This window comes from Hemicordylus capensis, chromosome 3, assembly GCF_027244095.1.
Source record: "Hemicordylus capensis ecotype Gifberg chromosome 3, rHemCap1.1.pri, whole genome shotgun sequence".
NCBI lineage: Eukaryota > Metazoa > Chordata > Lepidosauria > Squamata > Cordylidae > Hemicordylus > Hemicordylus capensis.
Window position 1 is genome coordinate 304,959,487 of NC_069659.1, and position 26,561 is coordinate 304,986,047.

The window sequence follows — 26,561 nt, forward strand, 5'->3', positions numbered from 1 at the left end:
CTGTTGTTGAACTACAACTCCCATCATCTCCAGCCACAATTGCCTACCCCCGCTCTATGCTGCTGCCACAGCTGCCATGTTCTCTCTTCATTATCAGGAAAACAGTGTTGAATATGGGTCCAGGTGCTTGGATGGTTTCCACTTGGATAGTAGCATTTATTTCTTGATGGCAGCACCTTAGGACAAACAAAGCAATCATTGTAGTCGTCTGGTTCAACCTTTAAAATGCCCACATCGAGGGCACAGCAACTGTAGTAGAAGCATAGAGAGCTGCAGTAGAACAAGAAGGTGAGAGAGAATCTCGGACAGGGGTCTTCACAATGCTATGTTCTTCCTCTTTCCCCCCCAAGTAGAAGCCAGCAAATTCCTGGCAGGCTCTGTCAAGCAAGTGTGAGGGAAAGGTACCAACTGCAGTTTATAGAGAGAGATAACTAATTATACCACAGCAAGACATCATGAACTACAGTTATTTCACATTAGAGACTAGTGACCTTTCAGCAGCTAAAACAATTGGACAAAAGCCAATGAAATAGGTGTTTTTATCTCAAAAAAGGGAAGTAGGCAGATGCAACCAATAAAGTCCCCTTGGGTTTAATAAAGAACTGCCTTTGGCATATGCACAATATTCTTTTGGCACCTGCATCCTATTTGCATATGTATTTCTAGACAACAACAGCTGACTTTTCCCGAGTAATCTATGACCAGACATTCCTTAGTAAGAATTAAAAGTCAGATGTATGAATAGAAAACAAAAGGGCTCATAGCAGGAAATTGTGCCTTTGGGTTAAAGATCTCTAAAACACACACATCAGAAACATGCAATTAATACTAAAAAGAGTCAAACAGAGTGCACCAGAACAGGTGTTTAGATCACTTGAAACAAATGCCTACTAGCTTCTGTTCTGAATCAGAATATAATATTCAAACCAAGCAGTAAAGGAGAGTTTTCCAAGCTCACGATCTCCATTGCTTTGGGAATGCCATTACCCAGATCTACAATTTCAGCTTTGGGATTTTGTTCTCACTAGTCTTGAGTTAATAAAGCCAAATCATTTTTGTCATCACAATTACTTGAAACTGAGCAACGCACATGTGATTTCAGGGCCAAGCCTACACTGGAGTGGAATCCAGAGAGAGCAAATATCCTTGCCCACCTGTTGAAAACACCTGTACTAAGAGTAGAAAAATAGAAGCACATTACTAGATGTTCTGTATTTTAAAGTGCTTTTAGAGTATTAGATGACCATCCTTATGCTTGTGGTTTGCAATGTCACAGCTGTCAAAACTCACAGCTCATTCTAATTCTCAGGTTGTTCCTCTCTCCCCCGCCTGGCTCAAGAGTCGTGCTGCCTGCAGACTGGCCACTTGTCAGGTAGAGATGCATGGGCACACACCGCTCTACCTGATGAATGGCCAACCTTCAGAAAGAGCAGTTCTTGAGCCAGGTGGGAGAAAGAGGAACAACCTGAGCCGTTCAGAGCTAGGGACAGCTGCATCTCCTTTGGCACCTCCTTGACTCCATAGAACGAGTATCTACTGCTCAAAACATGCATTGACATGTTGGCTGCAGAAAATGGAGTTGAGATCAATGTTATCCTGCCACTCATGTTTTCACTCCTAGGCTGTAATTATCAAACATTAAGGCTAAATGTAAGTTCTGACAAAGTAATATTAAAGTATGGCTATTTGCTTTACAATCTGGACAAGTATTGGGGGAGATCAGCTGCATACTTTTCACTTTCAGCAAATGACATGAACTTACATGCCCAAACACCACATGGTATACGGTAGCAGCCACAGCATGGACAGGTGACCAGATGGCCAGCAGGGTCCATGAAGACTGGCAGGGGCCACAAAAGCCAGTGGTGGCAGGAGACAGAAGCAGGGGCGGCAGCACAGAAACATTGGGTGCCCAGGGTACAAACAACCAGAAAGAGAGGGGTAAGCCTCTGGTGCCCCCCAGAAATCCCATAGGCACTGCCAGCCCAGGAACATTCCTCCCCACTCCATTATACTGGCACAGTTGTGCCACTATAGTTAAGATGAGGAGTGCTTTCAACATTCTACCATTATAAGCCTTGGAACATAGGAAGCTGCCATATACTGAGTCAGACCATAGGTCCATCTCGCTCAGTATTGTCTCTACACAGACAGGCAGCAGCTTCTCCAGAGTTGGAGTCAGGAATCTCTCAGTCCTATCTTGGAGATGCCAGGGAAGGCACTTGAAACCTTTGGCTCTCTTCCCAGAGTGGCTCCATCCCCTAACGGGAATATCTTACAGTGCTCACACTTATAGTCTCCCTTTCATATGCAACCAGGACAGACCCTGCTTAGCTAAGGGGACAAGTCATACTTGCTACCACAATACTACCAATGCTACCTGAAAATTACATTGCTTATAAAATCAGAAGTATCAATCCCCATGACACTATGCACACATCAATTAGGGGGAAAGGGGACACTACCAGTGTTCTCGCTAATTGTTTCCATCTGTGTGCAGAATGGATTTTGTTCTGAGCGGCAGTATCAAGCCAATCTGTGCGCACATGTGTTCAGAATGGGGTCTTCCTGATTCGACCTGAGCAGGATCTAAAATTAACTGAGCAGACATCAAAAAACATGGGAGCGCGCATGGGAGGGAACACTGGACACCACTCTCCCAACTTTGGTGCAAATCCACTGCAAAATGGCTGAGATGCAGCAGTTTAAGTTTTTAAGAGGGTTCAAAGTGTTTGCGACATTTTTTTCCACCACAGATGAGCCTATTCACACACATGGAGGAAACCAGGCTAAAGGAGTCCGGCCCGGTTTCCCCTGCGCGTGTGAACTGCCAGGAGCCGTGCAGCTTCCAGTGACTTGCCCGCCTAATTGCCCCCCCATTAAACGAGGTTTACCGAGCAAGCGCTCCAATAACCCAATTTTTCAGATTGTGAGTCGCCGTGGTGAAGCTCCATCACCCCGCTCCCTGCAGTCCCTACTGGCTCTGTGACGGAGCCGGTAATCGTGTGGGTGGCTGATCTGGCTGCCCCCGCAGGGCTGCATTCTCATGTATGGGGAGAGTGGGTCAAGCCTGCTCTCCCTGCCAAACCCCATCTGGCTCTCCACACTGCTCATGTAGAGAGTCTCTTTGTATACTTGGGGGGGGGATGTTTTTTCACATTCCCCCAAAATTCAGATCCATACTGAACTGGTGCCTTTATGATTGGAAAAACATCAACTTAGTGATCTTTGAGTAATTATTGTTCAAAATCCCCATAACAACAGGGGAAATGTTCCAGAGACCATGTGAGAGTTTGGATCTGGTGAGTTTAGTTTAAAAGGACTGAGGCAAGCCAGAGGCAGCGAGAAAGACTGGGGGGCTAGTTAAGAGACTGGAGACTGTTTTTTTTCATCTGAACCTCCCTTGCCTGATCCAGGAGATTTGCTGAGCTGGCCCCACCTACTCCCTTCAGCCTTGGCCAGCAGAGGTTGCTGGAATTCCTTCTGCCCACTTGAGCCACTGTCCCGATAACCCTGACAAGCTGCAGCTGTTTGGCGTCCAGTTTCATCAGTTGGGCTCCAGAGTCCACATGAGAGGTGGGATCTGTGGGGTTTGGCTTAAAAGGACTAACACCAAGTGATGTGAGCACTGATAGGCGGGCCACCTGCAGGCAGACACCAAAGGGGGCCAGCCTTCAGTGTAGGACTGAGGTCTGATGGGGAGTTATGCTCAAGGTCCCAGTTTTAGTTTGGGTGGTTCTGGTGGTTTGTGCCAGGCTGCTCACAGGGTTGTCTGGGCTCTCTTGTTAAGAATAGAGCAGGGGCGTGCTTGATGAGATTGGGGTAGCTATTTCAGTAGTGGTGGGGAATAAAGGATCAGTCGTTGGCAGGCCAGCATGCCACAGGGGAAAGGAGTCCAGTAATTTTAATTACTGTTTTCCCTTCCAGCTGCCTTGTCAGCTCTCAGGCCTCAGGGTGTAGTTCCAACTCCCCATTGAACCTAACCATGCTCCTTTGTAACACCAGTACAGTTCAAAATAAGATTAAAAATCATCCATGATTTGACCTGGCTTGTATAACTGAGACCTGGTTGGGGGAGACTTGTGGTCCTGGGTGAACCCAACCAATTCTCCCAGGGTATTCTATACCTGAAAAGGTTAGAGGAAGTTGGTGGTGGGGTGGGGTGGCTTTGGTCCATAAGAATAACATCTCCCTTACCAGCAGGGACGTAACTATAATAGGGCAAGGGGAGACAGTTGTCTGGGGGCCCACTGCCTTGGGGGGCCCTCCCAGAGGCAAGTCACATGACTGACTCCCCCAGCCATGCACCCACCCAGGCTTCCTTCAGTTATATTCATCCTCTGAAATTGATGTGAGTGTTAAGACCTGGAGCTACCAGAACAACATGTCTCTCTCTTGCATCGTCCACAATTTACACAACCTTTTAAAAAATAATTTAGGATGATGTTCTATTGTGGCACACACACACAATGTTTTTTGTTACCACTATTCAGCCTCATTTAAGATTTCTTTACTTCATGGGCTGAGCTTCAGTGAGGAGGGCCCATTTTAAAATTTTGTCTCTGGGCCAACTCCATCCTTGCTACGCCCCTGCTTACCAGGATACCTGTGGGAGAATTGAGTAATATTGAGTGTGTGTACTTTAGGTTGGAGACACAGGATAGTTTGAGAATTCTGTTGGTGGTACACCCCAGTGCCTAGTAGACTCAAGTCAAGTCAAGTTTTATTTACGGTCCTAGACCAAACAATCCATGCATGCAAACAGCAGAACAATTTATAGAAAACTCTATAGGTTCTCATTATACATCTTAAAAGCAATATAACAAAATTTGGCTACGGAGTTAAAATTTAAAACATTTTCATCAGAAAGTAAGAATTTAACAAGTTGTTCAGCAGATCGATCTGTCTGTTTACAGACCAGAGGTAAAATTAAGTGCTCCCTTGGTTGCCTATGTAATTTACAGGATAATAGAATATGCTCAATAGATTCTATTTCCCCACTGCCGCATCTGCAGTAGCGTTCTTCCAAGGGAACACCATTGTATCTCCCGGCTAATAATGCAGAGGGAAAAGAATTTGTTCTTGCCCTTGTAAATGCCCACCGGAATTTGCTGAGTGTGATATGGGACAAATAATTTGCTGGTGAAAGATCCCATCTAGTTCTTACTCCTTTATAGAATTCTGTCAAAGAGGCCCGGTTATTTTGCAATTCAATATCTGTCAAACGCTGTTTTACTATTCTTTTCGCATTTGACAAATCTAACTCCAGGAGTTGTTCAGGGTCTATTCCTAGAGCAGCAAGCTTTTTACTAACTACAGTGCACCACTGCGGTTGTGGGTTTAACGATAGAAACTGAGGAATTAGGCCCACCGGGCGTAGGTGGACTCTCAACCAAAAGTAAATAATTAAAAGCCAGGCACGAGATTCGATCTTTATGAGGCCGGCCTCCATGCGCAGTGTTACATTTGAGGTGCATCTTGTAGTCCCAAAGATAGCTCTCAAAAAGCCGGATTGAATTCTTTCTAGCATGTCAAAGTTCTCATAAGATCCCAGTTGGATCCCGTATAAGAGCTGAGGGATAACCTTTGCTGAATACAGTTTTAAAGCCGCAGGAATGAAACCTGCTCCCTGCGTTCTGAAAAATCTGTTAATTGCCACCACACTGCATTTTGCTGAGTCAGCTACCATTCTCATATGTGCCGCTTTCCCAGCATTTTGTTGAAAAACCACCCCAATATATTTTATTTGATTGACCTGTTCTAATTTGTGTCCATCCAAGGTCCATGTAAATATCCTTGGTTTATTTTTAAAGCACATAATTTTAGATTTATTATAATTGATCGTCAAGTGTTCCTCTCGGCAATAAGATGTTAGAACATGTAAAGCTCTTTTGAGCCCGACCCTGGTTTGAGATAAAATAACCGCGTCATCCGCATACATCAGGATCGGGATCTTTTTGTTGGCTAATTTAGGTGCGTGGATATCAACATTTTGCAGCCGATTAATCAGATTGTTAATGTACAGATTGAATAAATAAGGGGCCAACACACACCCTTGCTGCACACCTTTCTCTATTGGAATTGAATTGGTGAAATTGCCGGCAGTGTCCAAATGTACTCTTAAAGAGGAGTTCTCATGGAGCTTGATGAGCAATAATAAAAGCCTTTGATCTATAGATGTACTAGCCAATTTAGTCCATAGTAGACTCCTTGAAATTGAGTCAAAGGCCATTTTAAGGTCCACGAAAGCGGCGAACAGTGGTCCTTTATGGACCCTAACTTGTTTGTCCACAAGTTGTTGTAAAATTAAGCAGTGGTCCATAACCGATCTATTCGGTCTAAAACCTGCTTGCTCATCATGGATTATATGCTCCTGCTCCATCCAAGAGCAAAGTTTTACACACAGATGTTTGGCGTACAATTTACTTATTATATTCAAAAGGCTAATTGGCCTGTAGTTAAAGGGATCCTCCCTATTGCCTCTTTTATAGATCGGCCCACCATGGCTGAGCCCCACTCCTGAGGGAATTGTGCAGTTTGGTCTATATTGGTGAACAAAAGAGCCAGTGCTGGGGCCCACCAGTCTATATGAGCCTTTAATAGTCCTGGAGGGATGTAATCGTTCCCGGGTGCTTTTCCACCCTTCAGCTGCATAATTAGTTGTTCCACCTCATAGGTGGAGACCGTAGGCCAGGAAGGTAAAGTATCTATATGTAGGTCAATCTGGGGTTTAAATGTGTGGTTGCTATAAAGTTTCCGAAAATGTGATTCCCATAATTCAGGGGCAATTGGACAGGCCTGTTCAGAGTTTACCTTATTTTGGGATAATGAAATCAGCCTCCAAAAATTTGTTAAATCATTTTTCCTAGCTGCTTCTATCAGAGATAGCCATTCCTTCTGAGTTGCAATCAATTTCTTAGTTCTAAGAAGAGCTTTATACTCCTTTTTCTTTTTAGACAGTTCTAAATGTGTATGTGTAGACGGGCAAGGAATAGCATATTTTGAGAGCATGACAAGATGCTTTTTTGTCCTTATGCATTCTTGGTCAAACCACTTTTTGGTATGGCCAGTTTTCTTTTTAGGTTTGGCGTGATGATCTTTAGTTAGTAGAGATTTAATTGATCTTGTGAGAACTTCATACTTTTCAAGAATATGGGCATTTTGGTCTCTTTTAATCAGTGCATCCAGCAGCCCTTCCTTAAGTGATTCTCCGTTCTTCGAGTTAAACCATTCGGAGAAAACTTGATTAATTTGGGAATTCCATTTGATTCTGGGAGTCCCATCAGTGGCCTGTTGTGTAAAGGGCATAACTCTAGAACTCATATCTTGCTTCATGAAGGTGTAATTTAATACTAAAGGATAATGGTCACTTTCTGGCCTAGCTATGATGTTAAATCTGGCTATTGCTTCAAATACATCTCTAGAAACGAATACATAGTTAATACCCCAGTGCCTAGTAGACTCCCTAACTGAGCTAACAGAGCTGGTTGCTGAGTTATTATTAATTGTTATTATTTATTCGATTTCTATACCACCCTTCCAAAGATGGCTCAGGGCGGTTTACACAGAGAAATAATACATAAATAAGATGGATCCCTGTCCTCAAAGGGCTCACAATCTAAAAAGAAACATAAGATAGACACCAGCAACAGTCACTGGAGGTACTGTGCTCAGGGTGAATAGGGCCAGTTACTCTCCCCCTGCTAAATAAAGAGAATCACCACATTAAAAGGTACCTCTTTGCCAAGTTAGCAGGGGTAACTTTGAAATTGAAATTGTCACATTGAAATTATTATTATATCCAAGATTTATTTGGTGTTGGAGTTATCTAGGTTTTTGGTGCTGGATGATTTCAATGTCCATTTTGGGACTGGCTTGTCTGGTGCTGCTCAGGTGTTCATAGTGGTCATGACAACTATGGACCTATCCCAATCAGTCTTAGGACCGACACATGTTGCTGGGCACACGCTGGACTTGGTATTTTGCTTGTATCAGGGGGGTGTTCCATAGTTGAGGTCTCCTGTAGTTTAACCATTGTCATGGAAGCACTACTTCCTGGTTAAAGTTGATCTCAGCTGATACCTGCAGGGGTGGTGGAGCTATAAGAATGGTCCGCCCAAGAAGGCTGTTGGATCCAGCAGGATTCCAAAGTGCCTTGGTGAGGTTTAGAGCTGGTTCTGCTGGTGATTATGTCAATGCCCTGGTGGATACCTGGAACAGTAAACTTACAAGAGCAGTAGACCTGATCACTCCTAAGCATCTTCTCCAACCCACTTCAAAATTAGCTCCATGGCATACGGAAAAGCTATGGGAGCTGAAGAGGCAAGGTAAATGACTGGAGAGCAAATAGAGGGGAACTCATCCTGAATTCAATAAGACACAGCATAGAGCCCATTTGAAGGCCTATGCTGTGGCAATACGTGCAGCAAGGAAGTGATTTTATTCTGTGTGTATTGTGTCTGCAAGTTCGTGTCCAGCAGAGCTGTTGTTAGGGGTTTAACTCAAGCCCCTTCTTTTTCAAATCTGTTTCTGGAAACAATGTCTCAGTGTGACATATTCAATTAGTTATTTGCAGATAAAATATCTCACATTTGGGCTGATCTGGACTCCAGTATTTCTGCAGGGCCAGTTAGGGAGGGATCTAGCAATCCCTCTTGCAAGATTGAATCAGTTTAAGTTTGTGACTCCTGAGAATGTGGACACGCTGCTTGGAGCGGTACGGCCTACCACCTGTTCGTTGGATCCTTGCCTGACATGGCTGATTTCATCTTGCAAGGAGGTTGATATCCTTGCAACTGGTCTAGCTGATATCATTAATACCTCACTGAGGGAGGGCAGGGCACTACCTTGTTTATAGGAGGCAGTGGTTAGACCTCTTAAGAAGACCACTCTGGATCCCCTGGTGATGAATAACTATAGGCCAATCTCCAACATCCCATGGTTGGGTAAGACAATTGAGAAGGTGGAGGCTGATTAGCTCCAAATAGTCTTGGAGACAACTGATTATCTAGAACAATTTCATACTGGCTTTAGGGCAGGCTATGGTGTTGAGACAGCCTTGGTCAGCCTGATAGATGACCTTTGCAGGGAATTGACAGGAGTGTGACTCTGCTGTTTTTGTTTGTTTTGAAATCTCAGTGGCTTTGATACATCAACCTTAGCATGCTTCTGGATTGCCTGAGGGATCTGGGGATAGAAGGCACTGTTTTACAGTCCTCCCACTCCTTTGTCTTGGGTATATTTCAGACGGTGGTATTTGGCGACAGTTACTCTTCTAAATGGGAGCTACTATATGGAGTCCCACAGGGCTCCATTCTGTCACCAATACTTTCTAACATCTACATGAAACCACTGGGTCGGATCAGGTGCTGGGTGTGATCAGTATGCTGATGACACCCAAAACTATTTCTCCTTGTCATCAATATCAGGAAATGGCATTAGCCGCTTAAATACTTGCCTATAGGCATTAATGGGCTGGATGAGGTATAATAAACTGAAGCTGAATCCAAGCAAGACAGAAGTGCTCAATGTTGGATGTCATAATCTGCAAGATGGGATAGACAGTTGCACTGGCTGCAGATAAGTTTCTGTGCAAAGTACAAATTGTTGGCTATTACCTTTTAAGCCGTGAATGGCTTAGGCCCAGGTTACCTTTGAGAGCACCTTTCTCTACAATATTCTCGCCACTCATTATGATCATCAGGTGGTGTCCATCTTTGGGTGTCACCGGTTCATCCGGTAGTGACTTGGGATCAGGCATTCTCAGTTGTCTCCCTGGGTTGCAGAATGTGCTCCCCATGGATATAACAGCATTATCTTCCTTGGAGGCCTTCAGGAGGCCCTTTGACCCATATTTTTAGCCTAGCTTTTAAGGATATCTATTCAGTTTTAATTTTAATCTGGCTTAAATGTTTATTTCCCCAATTGTTGTATTATGTGTTTTTGATTTTAATGCAAACAGCCCAAGGCCCATCTAGTCAAGCATCCTGTTTCACACAGTAGGGATGAACTGGTCTGGCTTGCCCTCAAGATCTAGCCAACCCAACCTCACAGCACCCCCGGATCAGCTTGGGGCGTGTTCAGGGGCTCTAATATTTTTTAAAAAATTAAGGACTCACTGCCTCCGAGGGGCACTGCCATGGAGGCGGGTGTCTCTGGCAGTTTCCCCTCCCCCTGCCGGCCTCCCCTGGTCTTGAAACGGCCCAGTTCGAGCAGTTTTCGGCCTGTTCTGGGACTCTGTGAACTGGTGGCAACAATTTTGGAGGCTGCCGCACATGCGGAATGGCCATCTGTGGGACCAGGATCATGAAGATGGCATTATTCTTGAGCTGCACCTCCAAAATGGCCATGGCAAGTACAGAGGGGGGCAGCCCAGGCCCAAAACCACCCAAACCAGGCCATTTCAATACTGGAGGGAGGCCAGTGTGGGGAGGGGGAACCACTGGAAAACCCCCCACAGCTGCACCCCCTGGAGGTGGTGAGTCTTATAAAAAAAGAAAGAACTCCTGAACCAGCTTCAATTAGAGCCAAGCAGTGTGTGTGTGTGTGTGTGTGTGTGTGTGTGTGTGTGCGCGCACATACCCAAACATGCCCAGTTCTGTTTGAGTCTGGTTTGGACTTGAACTTAACTGGACAAACCAGTTCTTTGAACACCCCTATCACACAGTGGGCCATGAGATGCTTCTGAGAAGCCCACAGGCAAGAGCTGAGGGCATGCCCTCTCTCTTGCTGTTGCTCCTCTGCAACTGGTATCTAGAGGCATCTTGCCTCTGAGGATTGAGGTGGCCTATAGCCACAAGACTAGTATTCATTAATAGACCTGTCTTCCATGAATTTGTCTAAGCCCCCTTTAAAGCCATCCAAGCTAGTGATCATCACCACATCCCATGGCAGATAATTCCATATTATTATGTGCTGTGTGAAAAAGTACTTCCTTTTGTTTGTCCTAAAATCCTCAGGCTTCAGTTTCATGGGATGACTCCTGGTTCTAGTGTTGTGAGACAGGGAGGAGGTTTTCTCTATCTCCACTCTCTCTACTCCATGCATAATTTTATACACCTCTATCTTGGCTCCCCATAGTCACCTCTTTTATAAAATAAGAGGCACCCAGATGCTGTAGCCTTGCCTCATAAGGAAGGTGCTCTAGGCACCTTCCTTCTTGGTTTCCCTCTTCTGTACCTTTTCCAGTTCTGTAATGCTCTCCTTAAGATACGATGACCAGAACTGTATGCAGTACTCCAAATGTGGCCTCACCACACATTTGTATAAGGGCATTATAATAATATTAGTATTTTAATTTTCAAGCCCCTTCCTAATAATCCCTAGTATGGAATTCTTCTTTTTCACAGCTGCCATGCACTGAGTTGACACTTTCAACAAGCTGTCCACCATGACCCAAGATCTCTCTCCTGGCCAGTCACTGATAGCTCAGAACCCATCAGTGTAAATATGGGGAGGTTTGCCCCAATATGCATCACTTTACACTTCCCAGATGTTTCCCATATCTGACTGAAACAGTAGGCCTTTAGAGTGCGATTCTATACAAATTTAACAGGCAAACAACAGGTCACTCACAAAAGTCTGTGTTTACAGAGATCTGTACAGCTGATTAACAAGTGGACATATTCAATGCTCTTTTGGCTTTAGAAAGAATATTATGCAGTTAGTTACATCTTTCTTTAGAGTGCCCAGTTTGACTCCATGGGTTCTTTAACAAAATGTACGACACATATGAACTGTTGAAAAAAGTTTCTGAGCAACAAGTGGAAATCTCATATGAGGGACTAGGGCATTCCACTAACAACAATGTTTTGATTTTGTATTTGGTTTTCTTTAAAAAAAAACACAACCACACACACACACACACACACGTAGAAAGCCATTCCTCTTTATTTGTTCTGGGTGCATCCTAAAATCTGTTTTGAATCTAGAGTGAATTTTGTGCACATCCCTGCTTAACATATAGCCTGAAGTAGAGTTGGGGACAGAGCAGCTAGACAGCCACCATATTGGTTGTGGGGAGAACTGTGGGCACTGCTACTTCAAATGGTGCTACTGCACAGACTCTTTTAGTACATAAAAGCCCTGCTGGATCAGACTCAAGGCCTATCTAGTCCAGTATCCTGTTTCATACAGTGGCCCACCAGATGCATCTGGGAAGCCCACAGGCAAGAGCCAAGGGCATGCCCTCTCACCTATTGTTGCTCCCCTGCAATTGGCATTTAGAGGCATCCTGCCTCTGAGGCTGGAGGTGGCCTATAGCCCTCAGACTAGTAGCCACTGATAGACCTGTCCTCCATGAATTTATCTAAACCCCTCTTAAAGCCATCTAGGCTGCTGACAGTCACCACATCCTGTGGCAGAGAATTCCACAATTCATTTCTGTGGGAAGGCTTTGCCTTAGTCTCTGGTATATCATCTGTTTTAAGGAGAACTGAATTGCTGGAAGTTCTTCTGATCCCTTAAAAATAATCTATGCAGTTCATCTTAAAAATCTGTCTGTTTTGAAGAAGCTCCTCAGAACCAAAAGAGCTGAAATGGGGGAAATGAAATCCCAAACACAGAATTTATTTAGATCAAGTGGTTAAAGCTATTCTTGCTACAGATAAAAACCCACAGAGTTCCCAGGTCTATATATCAGTTACCAACAAAAGGAAGTGGCAGAGTGTACCTGTAACACTGACTACAGAAATGCATCTGCTGGAGATAATTTTTCCTTTGTGAGCAGATAAAACATAAGCGTGAAAGTTCAATCTGTGTTATGAAGTATGTTTGGCATCTGGATTACTACAAGACAGCAGGAATAGAGGTCTCCTCTGTTTTATAATTGGAAGCAGTTCCAAAAACCATGCCCAAAGCCTACTCATGGGGATTTAAATAATACTCATTTCCAAGTTTTTGGACCTGTTTGCCAGAGCCAAAGAACTAGGAGGCAGATGTACCTGTGGCATTTTAAGGTTGGGTAGCTTCTAAAGCTCAAAACAAAGGTATTAGCATTACAACAGGGTTTGTGCAGGAGAGCTTCCCTAAATGATTTATGCCATAATCTTTTATCAGAAGATTTCCAGTTTTCCAAAGGACTAATGTCATCATATTTCTATGATCACAATATCAATGTGTTTTGCCTACCTTGCATTGCTTATATCCTGCACTGAACAGGTAAAAAGAGAAATCATCATTAGTTTTTTTTATATAAGAGAAACCAAGACTAAAGTCCCATTCACATGTTATGTTCAACACTCGTACAATGAATATACAGTGTAAGCAGGCACAGATCTATACACAGGTAAAGTCATTCACATGTTATGCTGAACAGAGGTACAGAAGTACACTTCCTATCTGTACCATGCATTTGAAGAGTGCAGAGGAGTACTTTTAAAATAAAGGTAATACTTTTAAAAAGAGGTAGAGGCATTCACACAAACATATGTATGAGTGCACATACATCTGTACACACAGTATAATGTCTGAACTGGGCTAATGAGACAGCCTAAGGACATATATTTTAAGCCAGGAAATCAAGCCAAACCACAAACATGGTTCAGATAGGGACTGAACCTCAACCTAAAACTGAACCTCAATCTAAAACCTCAAGGCTGACTTGACCTGAATCAGAACTGAACCCTTAAAACAAAACAGCAAAAAGTGGTATAACCAGTTCAGAATAAAGTGGTTCAATAACTGGGTACTCAGATTCTTTTACAAGCAGTGGTGAGGGCTACTCTATGTTCCGGCTGTATATGAAGGAAATTCGATTTCCCAGTGAGCCATCTCAAAAGAAGAAGAAGATGTGGAGCAGCAGAGATTGGCAGAGAAGGCCTGCACTAATAGTCTGATGTTCAGGCAGAAGCTTTTCACACACAGACCATTGTTGTCCAGCAGCAACAAAGCCTCATTAGGTTGCAACTAACTTCAAGTTCCTTTTATTATTTCCGTACCATTCATTCTAAGCAGGGTAAGAGAAGGTTTTCCTGGTTGTTAAGTTCTCAAACTAGTTGACATTTAAAAACCAGTAATAAGGAGACGTTTCCCTGTCCCCAAAGGCTCACAATCTCAAAAGAAACACAACATAGATATCAGCAACAGCCACTAGAGGAATGCAGTGCTGGGATCAACAAGACCAGTTGCTTTCCCCCTGCTTATTATAAGATAATCACCACTTTGAAAGATGCTTCTTTTGCCAAGTTAGCAGGAGGAATGCTAGAATCTTGCTATTTCTTGAGGTCTTCCCTAGGTAGGTCTTCCCTTTAGGCTGAACTTAAAGTTTGGTCTCACTAAGCCTGTAAGACTAGAACAGAGGTTCCAAACCTTGCGTCTCCAAATACAGTATTGTTGGATTATAATTATAACATTATATTCAGCCAAAATGCTCTCCCCACAAAATAATTCACAAGTTCAACAATAAGGCAGTTTTTTTAAAAAAAAGAAAGAAATATTTATTCACAGGTTAAGTTTAAATTTTGATTTTTAAAACTGACTTTTTAAATATAAAAACAGTTTTAAATTGTTTTGCATTGTATTTTGCATTTTGTATTGGAGGGGAATGTAGTGTTGTGTGTTGTGTCTTATTTGATGTTTTAATGCTGTGTTGCAAGACACCCACAGAACAATTTGTTATGGGGCGGCTAACAAATACAATTTACTATTATTAAAAATATGTTAAATAAATAAATTATTAAACTTATTTTGTAATTGTTAATATTTTGGAATAGTTGTAGGGTGCACTTACCCCTCCCGCCACTTTCCCCCCGCAGGACCGATATTTTTCTAAAAACCTTTGGGGCGGCTGTATACCCCCCTGCCGCCCCATTGCCCTCATCGGCCGGAAGTGGCTGGAAGTACAGGGCGCACATGCGCCCATTGCATGTGCGCGCGCACACAGCAGCCGGGTGTGTGCACATGCTCGCCCGGTACTTCTGGCCACTTCCAGTCAATGAGGGCAACGGGGTGGCAGGGGTGTACACTGCTGCCCCCAAGGTTTTTAGAAAAATACAGTGCCGGCAGGGGAAAAGCAGTGGGAGGGGTAAGTGCGCCCTCTTCCCGCCCTTAAAGTGCCAACCCCGGGGCCTTCAAACATCGAACCAGCCCCGGCATTCGAACTGGTTCAGAGGTCTCTAAAATGGCCTCCGAACTGGTTAATGCACATCCCTATCCAAGATAAAAACAGCAGGGCATCTGAAAATAAGCTTCCATTTAAAATGTGTATAATAGTGTGAACCAATATATATAGCTTTATTTAACAATCAAGAAAGAAACCAGCACCCTACCGGTACAATCAGAAACTGGGTTAGATCTGTTGGGATATGCAACAGTTGCAGCCTAACTTACTGTGTATAGCTTGCATGTAATCTGCTATGAAGCCAGAGGGGGCACTGTAGATTCCTCAGGCTAGCTAGGAGTTTCTATTCTCCTTCCTGTTCCTGTTTTTCCTATTCCTGTGTAAGAGTCAGCAAGTTCTGTACTGACCTCTAAGTGTTTGTCTCACAAGTAAAGTTGTCTTAAACCTGATAAAACTGATATGTAAAACTGTTATGTTTTGAACAAGAAGGCGATGACAGTGGAATAATGAGAGCATTAGATCAACAATTTGAAATGAAAGATCTGGGAAACTTAACACACTACTTATGAATACAGATAGAGAGAGAAGATGATGAGAGCTACCTCCTTAGTCAAAGCTGAAAAATAGAAGAAATAATATTGGACTTTGGAATGAAAGATGTAAAGGCAGTAAGTACTCCCATGGAAACCAGTTACTTAAAGTAAAGGAGAGCAAAGAACAGAGTACATTGTTGCCAAACAACCAACAATATAGAGAAGTTATTGGGAAATTGTTATACATTGCCACTGTCACACGACCCGATATTGGTGCAGCAATTGGGATCTTATGCAGGAAGGTCTCAACACCAAGTCAGAAGGAATGGAATGCAATGAAAAAGGTAATACGTTACCCAAAAGGAACTTTACACCTTAAGCTACAACTTCCAGCAACTTCTGAACACAACCTAACAGGATATGTGGATGCAGATTGGGCTGGAGACAGTTCTGATAGGAAATCTACCAGCAGTTACCTGTTTTTGCTTGGAGGAGGACTTATCAGGCCAGCAGAAAACAAGCTTCAGTAGTGCTTTCTTCTACAGAAGTAGAATACATCACAGCTGCACAAGCTATTCAAGAACTAATCTGGCTACAACAACTATTGATGGACTTGGGTCAATGTCCAAAAGAACCCACACAAATCTTGGAAGATAATCAAGCGTGTATTGCACTTGGACAAACTAAGAGAGTTAATCCTAGAACCAAACATATAGATGTGAAGTATCACTTCCTGAAAGACTTACAGAAACAAGGACTCATAGACCTGCAGTATTGTCCAACTGAGAACATGATGGCGGACATTCTTACAAAGCCCTTTGTCAGAGAGGCATTGTAGGCCGTCAAGGGTAATGAACTTACTGGGCTAATGCTAATGCTTCAGCTATTGAGAAGGGGTGTTGGGATATGCATCAGCTGCAGCCTAACTTACAGTGTATAGCATGCATGTAATATGCTATAAGAACATAAGAACAGCCCTGCTGGATCAGGCCCCAGGCCCATCTAGTCCAGCATCCTGTTTCACACAGTGGCCCACCAGATGCTGCTGGAAGCCTACAGGCAGGAGTTGGGGGCATGCCCTCTCTCCTGCTGTTACTCCCCTGCAACTGGTACCCAGAGGGATCCTGCCTTTGAGGCTGAGGTGGCGTTTAGCCCTCCAACTAGTAGCCAATGATAGACCTGAAGCCAGAGGGGGCACTGAAGCTTCCTCAGTACTGGTTGGGGTAGCTAGGATTTTCTATTCTCCTTCCTGTTCCTGTGTGTGAGCCAGCAAGTTCAGAGAGGAGAGCTGGTCTTGTGGTAGCAAGCATGACTTGTCCCCATAGCTAAGCACAGTCTACCCTGGTTGCATATGAATGGGAGACTTGATGTGTGAGCACTGCAAGATATTCCTCTCAGGGAATGAAGCCGCTCCGGGAAGAGCAGAAGGTTTCAAGTTCCCTCCCTGGCTTCTCCAACATAGGGCTGAGAGTGATTCCTGCCTGCAACCTTGGAGAAGCCGCTGCCAGTCTGTGAAGACAATACTGAGCTAGATAGACCAATGGTCTGACTCAGTATATGGCAGTTTCCTATGTTTCCTAAGTTCTGTACCAATCTCTAAGCGTTTGTCTCACAAGTAAAGTTGTCTTAAACCTTGCACTGGTGTTTGTTATAAAACCATGCAGATAGCTCACATTCTGCAACAAGATCCAATACACATAAATATTATTATAGGAGGGAAATGAAGAAAGAAATGGACCAAATCAATACCTACTTTTATTCAACTACATGCAGATCAATCATTGCAAGGATAAACTCACTGCTTTACCTTTAAGCTGTCTTTGTCTAATTGACTTCATGAACCTCAGTCCCATTGACTTTTGGTTTCCATGCTTTTGGAATAAATGAACAAACAAACTTTCTCCTGCCAAAATGTCCTTGTGAAGCACAATTGTTTGTTTGTACTGTATGTATTGGTACGCATAGAGATGCAGCATCAAGATTAGCAGATCCCACAAACACTGTATTGGTCTCTCATCAAGAGTTTGGATTTCAAATGATATTATTTCAGAACAATTGAACAAATTAAGTTTCAAGTCCATTAGTTTATTTGACGTTATTTAACAGAGCCATATATACTCATTGGTTCTCTTGGGACTAAGAGGGGCACAGAGTTATTTATTTACATTTATATCCCACTTTTCCTCCAAGGAGCCCAGCTGTGTACATGATTGTGTATATCTTCACAACAACTCTTTTGGATAGGTTAGGCTGAGAGATAACTGACTGGCCCAGATTAACTGAGAGGTATGTGACTAATCCGGTCATCTAGTAAGTTTCATTGCTTTAGCAATATAACACATCAGGGACTGACATAAATGGTCAAAGGTAAGGAAGAAAGAGAGAGAGGTTGGGGAGGGAGATAACAGAAACAGCAATCTAGGTAACATGACAGGTTTTCTCTTCTCTCCAACATTGAGAGTATAGTAATAACAATGACAGGCTTTTGTCTTTTTCTTCATTTTTATCTGTTGCGTCCCACTTTCAGCATTGTTTTGTTGGGATCAATTCCTTCACCAGGAGTTTCTCTGAAGAATAAGAAACTGAGCTCATGACACTAAGGGGTCCCCCATTTGTCCTCGGCAGACAGTGGAATATTTGGGGTGTGAAATAAGGAGGCTAGACGTAAAGATGGTTCAATAATTTTTCTGAGTTCTCAGTCCTGAGAAAAACCTGGCTCTGAGTGAAAATGGAGCAGAGACTCATCTCAAATATTTATTTATTTATTTATTTATTTACTTACTACATTTCTAGACCACCCCATCCAAAGGCTCTGGGCAGTGCACAAGAAGTTTAAAAAACTAAATACAAACACAATTTAAAACATACTGCGTAAAACAATATAAAAACAATTTTAAAAAAATTTCAAACCATTAAAAAAACACAATTAAAATACTTTAAAACAATTTTAAAACCTTGGTAGGCCAGATAAGATTTAGGGTTCTCTTAAAGGCCAACAGCGTGCCTAAACTGCATATATATGCTGGGAGTGCATTCCACAGGCAGTGTGCCAAATATTATTATTTATTACATTTATAAACCACCCCATCCAGAGGCTCTGGGCAGTGTACAAATATCACAAAACCATGTGCAAACCATGGACATGTGAGAAGCTGCCTTATTCTGAGTCAGACTAGTGGTCCACCTAGTCAGTATTCACCATACTGACTAGATGGAGCAATGGTCTGACTCAGTTCTCCAATGTTTCAGAAATGGGTCTTTTTTCAGGCCTCCATGGAGATGCCAGTGACTGAAACCAAGACCATTTCTTTTCAAGGCTCTGTTACTCAGCTACCTAGGGTAGGAGCCTACCACAAGGTTTACTTCCTTATCTACCATTCTTCCTTCTCCTCCCAAGATTTGTAATAACTATAGCTTGCCTTTATATCCAAAATCAGCACACATCAGTTATTGTTGCCAAACAAAAAACCAAGTGTGCTTCCAAACCACAGAAACATTGGCTCCCAATTTGCACCATCCATAGTACATAGGAACATAGGAAGCTGCCATATACTAAGTCAGACCGTTGGTCTATCTAGCTCAGTATTGTCTTCACAGACTGGCAGCAGCTTCTCCAAAGTTGCAGGCAGGAACTCTCAGCCCTATCTTGGAGAAGTCAGAGAGGGAACTTGGAACCTTCTGCTCTTCCCAGAGCGGCTCCATCCCCTGAGGGGAATATCTTCCAGTGCTCACACTTCTAGTCTCCCTTTCATATACAACCAGGGCAGACCATGCTTAGTTAAGGGGACAAGTCATGCTTGCTACCACAAGACCAGCTCTCCTCTCCCAGTAAGAAGAGTTTGTATTATGGATGTGCACAAACTTGTTCAGAGGCCCTTTTATGTTTGAAGACTGGGTGGTTCAGAGAACCTGAAGGTGGAGGGAATAACTTTAAGGGCGGGGGAGGGTGCACTCACCCCCCCCCCCGCCACTGTGTTTCCCCCACTGGCGCTTGCTGGAAAACCAGTCCGGTGGGCGGCAGTGTACCTCCCTGTCGCCTTGTCCGCTCCTAGGGCCAAAAGTGACCAGAAGTAGCACATGCACACATTGGGTGGGTGTGTGCATGTGCATGTCAGGTGCATGCTAATGTGCACATGCGCTACTTCCAATCACTACCGGTTCAAGGAGTAGACAGGGCGGCAGGGGGAATGGGGGGAAGTGCACCTTCCCCCACCCTTAAAGTTATCCCCCCCCGCCTTTGAACTGGCCCCCTCCAGTTCCGTGCAAATCTCTAGTTTGATGGAATAACAAGCTATGGTTATTGCAAATCATGGAAGGTAGGGAAGAATGCATGTAGGGAAAGCAGAGAAGAATTGAAGCATGTATAGAGCCTTTGTATCGGGTGGTATACAAACTGAATAAATAAATATTACTGATTTGCAAACTATGACTTGGAGATTTTGAAAAATAATGTCCAGCTGAGCCAAATATTGGATTGCCCTGAAAACTGACATATGGCTTCACAAAGATTATGCTGCTACTTATATGCTGTGATCTTATCAGCTCTGACCTATATGAAGAACTCTGTGATACAGGGGCTTCCTCAATGATAATAGCAATTTATTTTCTTCCATGTGCAGGGCTTTGAATTGTGTACAAATATACAATAGCTCACCTATAATGAAATACATTAGCATCATTTAAGCAATTGTCTCAGTATTGTCAGTACTCCTTAGACTATTATGTGCCTACTGCAGAGGTGTCTGCTTAAAAAGCCAAATCTTTGGGCCCAACTATTTTAGCCTTGATTCATGTAAGAGCATAACATAACAATAGTTTCATAAAGTGACAAAGCATTTCACAACATGTAACAAATTAACATCAGAAATAAAAATAAAACAGCAGGCTGGACCATCAACTGAATGTGTGAAACAATTTTTAGAAATATTTTCAATAGTAGGATCCCGATAAAATGCACTGGTGAAGCTATGTTTTGACAATATTTTCCCATTTTCTTTTCTTCCCTGTGGTCCCCTAAACCCACAAAAAAATGTTACCCCAAAGTCATGGGAGTCTCCACAGCAGTGTTGGATGCGCTGGTTGTCCTAGACACCAAACGAACACCTTTCTTGAGCAGAAGATGTCTCCACTTGGTTTCTAGGGATTTTCCCTCCTCCAGCAGTCACTCACATCACATCCCACATTCTTGCCTTGACCCTTGAAATGTGCAGCTCAGAAAGAAGGAGGAAAATTTACAGAAAATCATTTCTACCAGTGGCATCTGGTGGGCCACTGTGTGAAACAAGATGCTGGACTAGATGGGCCTTGGGCCTAATCCAGCAGGGCTGTTCTTATGTTCTTATTTACCAGCATAGGTAAGGCTGTTCTTATGTTCTTATTTACCAGCACAGTTAGTCTGCATATCTAATACTCACAAGTAAAACACATTCTTAAACATTCCTACACAAAATTACCACATCAATGTATTTTCTTTTGCCTCAGCAAAGTCCCATCCAAGTCAATGGAATTACCCCAGAAAAATTCAGAGCATGTTATCTTGGAGGGGGGGGGTGGAATTATAGATGAAAATTACTCTTACAGTATTTATGCACTTTGCTATTTCTGGTTTCTGTGCTGCTGCTTCTCCTTCCCAGAAAATATACTGAGTTCCATTATTCCTGTTGAGCACATCAGAACATGAGTTGCCTTGTTTATTCATTTCTAGCATCACAAAAAGTAAAGAAAACCGAGTCAGTGTGTCATAGTGGACAGAACTGAAGTTAGCACAGAGACACCTGGGTCCATAGCCATTAAGCTCTCTGGAAGACTTTGGGTCAGTTACAATCAAACCTTCCTCAAGGGATGCTGTCTTCAGCTCCTGAAGGAAAGTTGGGTTAAAATGGAGGCTTGAATCCAAAGGTAGATCATAAAGGATGAAAGATGATTCCACTAATGCATAAGAGATTCAAATTCCTTCAATTTCCCTGCTCCATCATTCCCAAGAGTCCCCCTGATCCTCAGGATCTTATTCCTTGCTGTAGAAGGAGGTTGGAAAGCATCATTTCACAAGTGGAGTATCTCGTGCTGTTCTTACAATCTAAGCCATAATAAATAGAAGTCAGCTTACATGATACACCGAAACTGGCTTCACCAAACCGGCTTCACCCACACGATTAGGGATAGAAACATCCATACTCTGCTCCTCTTTCTGGTGCGGCATTCAAGTTTTCATAACTTTTGGATGGTTCATCCAAACTGGCCTGTCACACGTAATTTAAATACTACCAAAACAGTTAAACTCAAAGGGAAAATTTGAATGAACCACTCCACTTCTCCCCTCACCCCATGATTATGAAAACTTGCACACCACACCAGGACTCAGTAGTGCTCTACTAACAGAACTGATGAGCAAGACTGCCAAAATTGTTAACTGAAGACCAACTTAACACAGCCATTTTTAATTCTCACTCAAATAGTGAACTCAAACCAACACAGAAATATGGCAGGCGGAATGAATCAACCTTCGGTTTGCATGTTCTACAACCCCATCCACCAGGTACTTCTCAGTCCTATGGAGATCAAGTGCCCTGTGAAATTTCACCATCCCACATCCCCTTGTAATTTTTGTACACTGCCATGTTGAAGCATAAGTTAGCATGCACATGATTGTTTCATTTTTGTATCCACAACAATATCACTAGCATTTGTCCCCATTATTTTTGCTACTGTTTCATTCTGTACTGCCAAAAGGAATTAACGAAGGGTTAATGAAGGCTTGGTGTTTTTTTCTTCTTCTTCTTGGCAGCTGATGTCATTGCAGAGACAACCCACCCAAACTGTTGTTTCTATGACTTATTCAGGGCATATTCGATCCTATTACCCAATTAGAAAGATAAATATTATGTTCAGGAAAGAGTTAGACTTATGTGCTCTGAAGCTTCCATGGATACACGTGCCTGGAGATTCTTCTACTACTACTACGAATACACTGATCACAGTATGACCTAGACTGAGACTCGTCTACTGGTACCCAGAACATTTGATCCAGAACACAGCAGGCCACAAACTCACCACCATGTGTTAGAAAATTCACAAAGCAGGTTCAGTACTTCCCACTCTTCTAATACAGTCAACTCATGGCAAATCCAATATATAGGTTTTTAAAAACACAACTATGCAAACAGAGACATTCTTACCCCTGGACCCTGGGGCCCCAGTCCATGGCCTCCAAGGTCCAAGGGGCCTCCCAGGGTCCAGGCGGGCCTCTGGACGACCTCTTGCCACCACCCTGTGCCCACCCCATTGCTTCCCTGCCATGCCGAACCACCAAAATTTACCTTAATTTTAGCCACCAATGTGCATGGCTGGAGGGGTGGGGGAGTGGAGGGTGAGCAGAGAAGGCCTCCCCCCCACCCTGTGGCAGCAGTGGGTGGAGTGGCCACTGGGCCTGCCCATCTGGCCCTTTAAAACTGTGAGGTGCTCCAACACAAAGGACTGAGCAGTTTTCAAGGGCCGCCCACCGCCGCTACCATGGGGCATGGGGAGGCCTGCTCGGCTCACCCCCATCCCGCCCCCCCGGCCATGCACACTGATGGCTAAAATTAAGTTAAATGTTGGTAGTTCGGTACAGTAGGGCAGGTGCAGGGTGGTGGTAGGAGCCACCTACCCTGCAGGGGGTCGGGGTGGGGGGGTCCAGGCACCAAAATTACCTAGGTGCACCACTGTATGCAAATCAGTCCTTAAACCAAATTTAAACAATCTGTTTGCATTAACATGCATGTAATTGTTTGCATTAACATCCATGTAATTGATAAGTGTGTGGCTCAGATAACATAAGGATCTGTCTTTAATAGATTAGCTATTGAGAACAACGACTGTGATTATTGTACATAGGAAGCTGCCATATACTGAGTCAGACCACTGGCCTATCTAGCTCAGTATTGTCTTCACAGACTGGTAGCGCCTTCTCCAAGGTTGCAGGCAGGAATCTCTCTCAGTCCTATCCTGGAGATGCCAGGGAGGGAACTTGGAACCTTCTGCTCTCCCCGAGGGGAATATCTTACAGTGCTCACACATCAAGTCTCCCATTCATATGCAACCATGGCAGACCCTGCTTAGCTAACAGGACAAGTCCTGCTTGCTACCACAAGTCCAGGTCTCCTCCCCATCCAATATAATAATGTGAGAACAGTCTTATAGCCTGATCCTATGCATATTTACTCAGACGTAAGGTCCACATAATTTAGTTGTAAGTATGAAAACAATTGCAGCCTCAGTAGATCAGCTCAATTATTCTGTCTTTCATGACAACATGAAATACTAAGGAACTGTAGAAGCACTAAACTCCAATCTCCATTTAACTTCTTTTCTACCTTATAGGAGTGTTAAGAACACCCCATGCCCAGATATGCATTTTGGCACTCCAACTATTGATCTTGTCACTATCTTCCAAATATAACTTGTTCTCTTATATACAGACTGCTGTATAGCATACTACAGGAATGTAAAACAGACACCTGATTGCCTTGGGAAATTAACTATTTCAGCTCAGTGGCTGATTGGACAACGTTAAAATATCAATAATCCAAACTTTCATTTCATAAAAGAATGTCTTTCTTCCAGATACTATTTTACAAATATGACTACAATGTGCCTCTTTTCTTAGTCTCTCAAATGAAGTCTGTATGTCTGAATATACCAAGAGTATTAAAGGTAAACATGCAAGTTCTTGGCATTTAGTTAACTCCCTTTCCTCTTCATTCAGGCTTGCTTATTATAGCTTTTTTCCATTAACTTATGCTGCTACTTTAAACTGTTTTATAGTAATTGACCAAAAAAATTATGTAAAATACAGTTACAAAAAAAGAATGGCTATTATGTGCTTTAATCTTTTGTTAAAGCACAAATAAATTTATAAGTGTGGCTATTGTGGCAAAACTGCTTGTGAGAATACCTTTGGCCAAATTCCTACAAACTACTTTACTAAATAATATTGCTACTTCCTACATTCTGCCGCCAGAGAATCTGTAAGTAGCTTCCTATTGAATAGGGAGAAAAGGAAGGGCACATGAAGGGCAGAAACAAAAATGGAAGTGAATATAACAGAAATGCTAGGAGATAGGCTGGGTAGAATTCAGCAGCCAGTACAAGGTGCATTGTATTGTCCAAGATGCATTGGACAGTTACTGGGAAATACAATGGTCCATGAGAGTGAGTATCTTAAAAACCGAAGACAAATAGATTGCTCTGATGACTATAAAATATTCAGCCTATTTAAATGACTAGCCTAGTCAGAGCTACAGACACATCTGCATCTAAGTAAGAAGTTGTTGTATATTCCTTTCCACACAAGAAAAAGATCATGGTGTCTTCAAACATTAACTCTAAATTGCTAAGAGCTGCCCAAGAAACTAGGACTCCCAGGCTTAGGTTGAAACCATTCTACACTCTGATCCTAAAGCACTTTCATGAAAGAAAGTCCCACTAAAATAAACAGGGATATGTTTACCAATAAACGTTCAAACAAAGCTTCTAGTTACATTCATTTTGAGAAAACTGCTATGCTGATCCAGAAAAGTTGTATCAATGTTCCTTCCTGCAGTGTTGCAATTCTGCAGTCGGATGATGCATTTTGCATCCATGTACTGTAGTTGTTCTTTAGACACCCCATCCCTAAACAGTTAAGTCAGAACAGGAAATTTCAGGAGGACTATAGCAAGCTTACATTTAAATACTATGATCAGCTGCCCAGGACATATTCCACAGATGAGGTTAATTCTGGACCACTCTGCTTAAAAAATAAAAAATAAAATACACACACACCCCAAAGTATGTCATCTTTTTTTCGATTTCCACCTACAGCAGTCACTCCTTTTTACAAAACCATTTCTTCCCTTTGTTCACTTACATGCAAGGCCCAGTCACCCATCCACATACAAAAGCTTAGCACACCAGCAGTTACTGCTTTCGCACTGAGGGACCTATGAGAACTACACCAAAAGTTTTCCTTCTAAAGATCCATTGCTTATACATATATAAACTGTGTTCAACATTGGTCTCAACTTCTCAAAATAACAAGACCATCCCAAGTAAGTGATGCAGGGGAGACACATTCCAGAAGGGTGGCTGTGTTTGTTCATAGCAAATGTACCAGTATAATCTTGCGGCCTGTCCAAAAGTAATACTGTGACATGAGCTCATAATTTGTGAAGGAAATTTCCAGTGAAAGAATCACAGAGTTCATTCGCAAGGCAATTTGCTTTAAGGCACATATTAATGAGGTTGTGATTCTCTTTGCAGCTGCAAGACAACGTTTTCCACAAAAGGGCTTTACTTTCCAAAACTAAAACAAAACATGACTATGGGATGAGTGCTTTTGCTTTGCTTTTTTTTTTAAGTAGCAAAACAGAAAACACCAACAGAATGCAGCTTTTTAACTCAAGACAGCAGCTCTCCAATGTTTCAGGCAGGAGGAACATAGGAAGCTGCCTTATACAGAGTCAGATATTGGTCCATCTAGCTCAGTATTGTCTACACACAGACTGGCAGCGGCTTCTCCAAGGTAACAGACAGGAATCTCTGAAATCTCCCACCCCCGAGTTACAGTACTGCCTGCATATACTTCATAACCTTGTGGGTTTCCAAATCCTTGTGTGTAAATCTTTGTAGATATATCATGTACAAACAACCACTTTGTATATAATTGTGCTTTGGCAACGTACTGTATGCTTTGGTAGTTTGTTGGTTCAATTAAAAAAACTTGTCCTATTAAAAAAAATAAAATCTTGTCCTATCTTGAAGATGCCAGGGAGGGTACTTGAAACGTCCCAGAGCAGCCACATTCCCTAATGGGAATATCTTACAGTGCCCACATGTAGTCTCCTATTGAAATGCAAACAAAGGTGCACTCTGCATAGTAAAGAGGACAATCCATGCATGCTATCTCAAGACCAACTCTCCTCCCCGGCATCCCCAGGTAGAGCTGGAAAAGT

The 26,561-nt window shown here is 42.9% G+C and overlaps 1 protein-coding gene across 1 annotated transcript in view; it reads right to left on the bottom strand.

Annotated features, from left to right (window-relative positions):
- Window positions 1–26,561, bottom strand: part of SPSB4 (splA/ryanodine receptor domain and SOCS box containing 4) — a 285,152-nt gene that overhangs the window by 257,779 nt on the left and 812 nt on the right. The gene's annotated exons all lie outside the window — the stretch shown is intronic.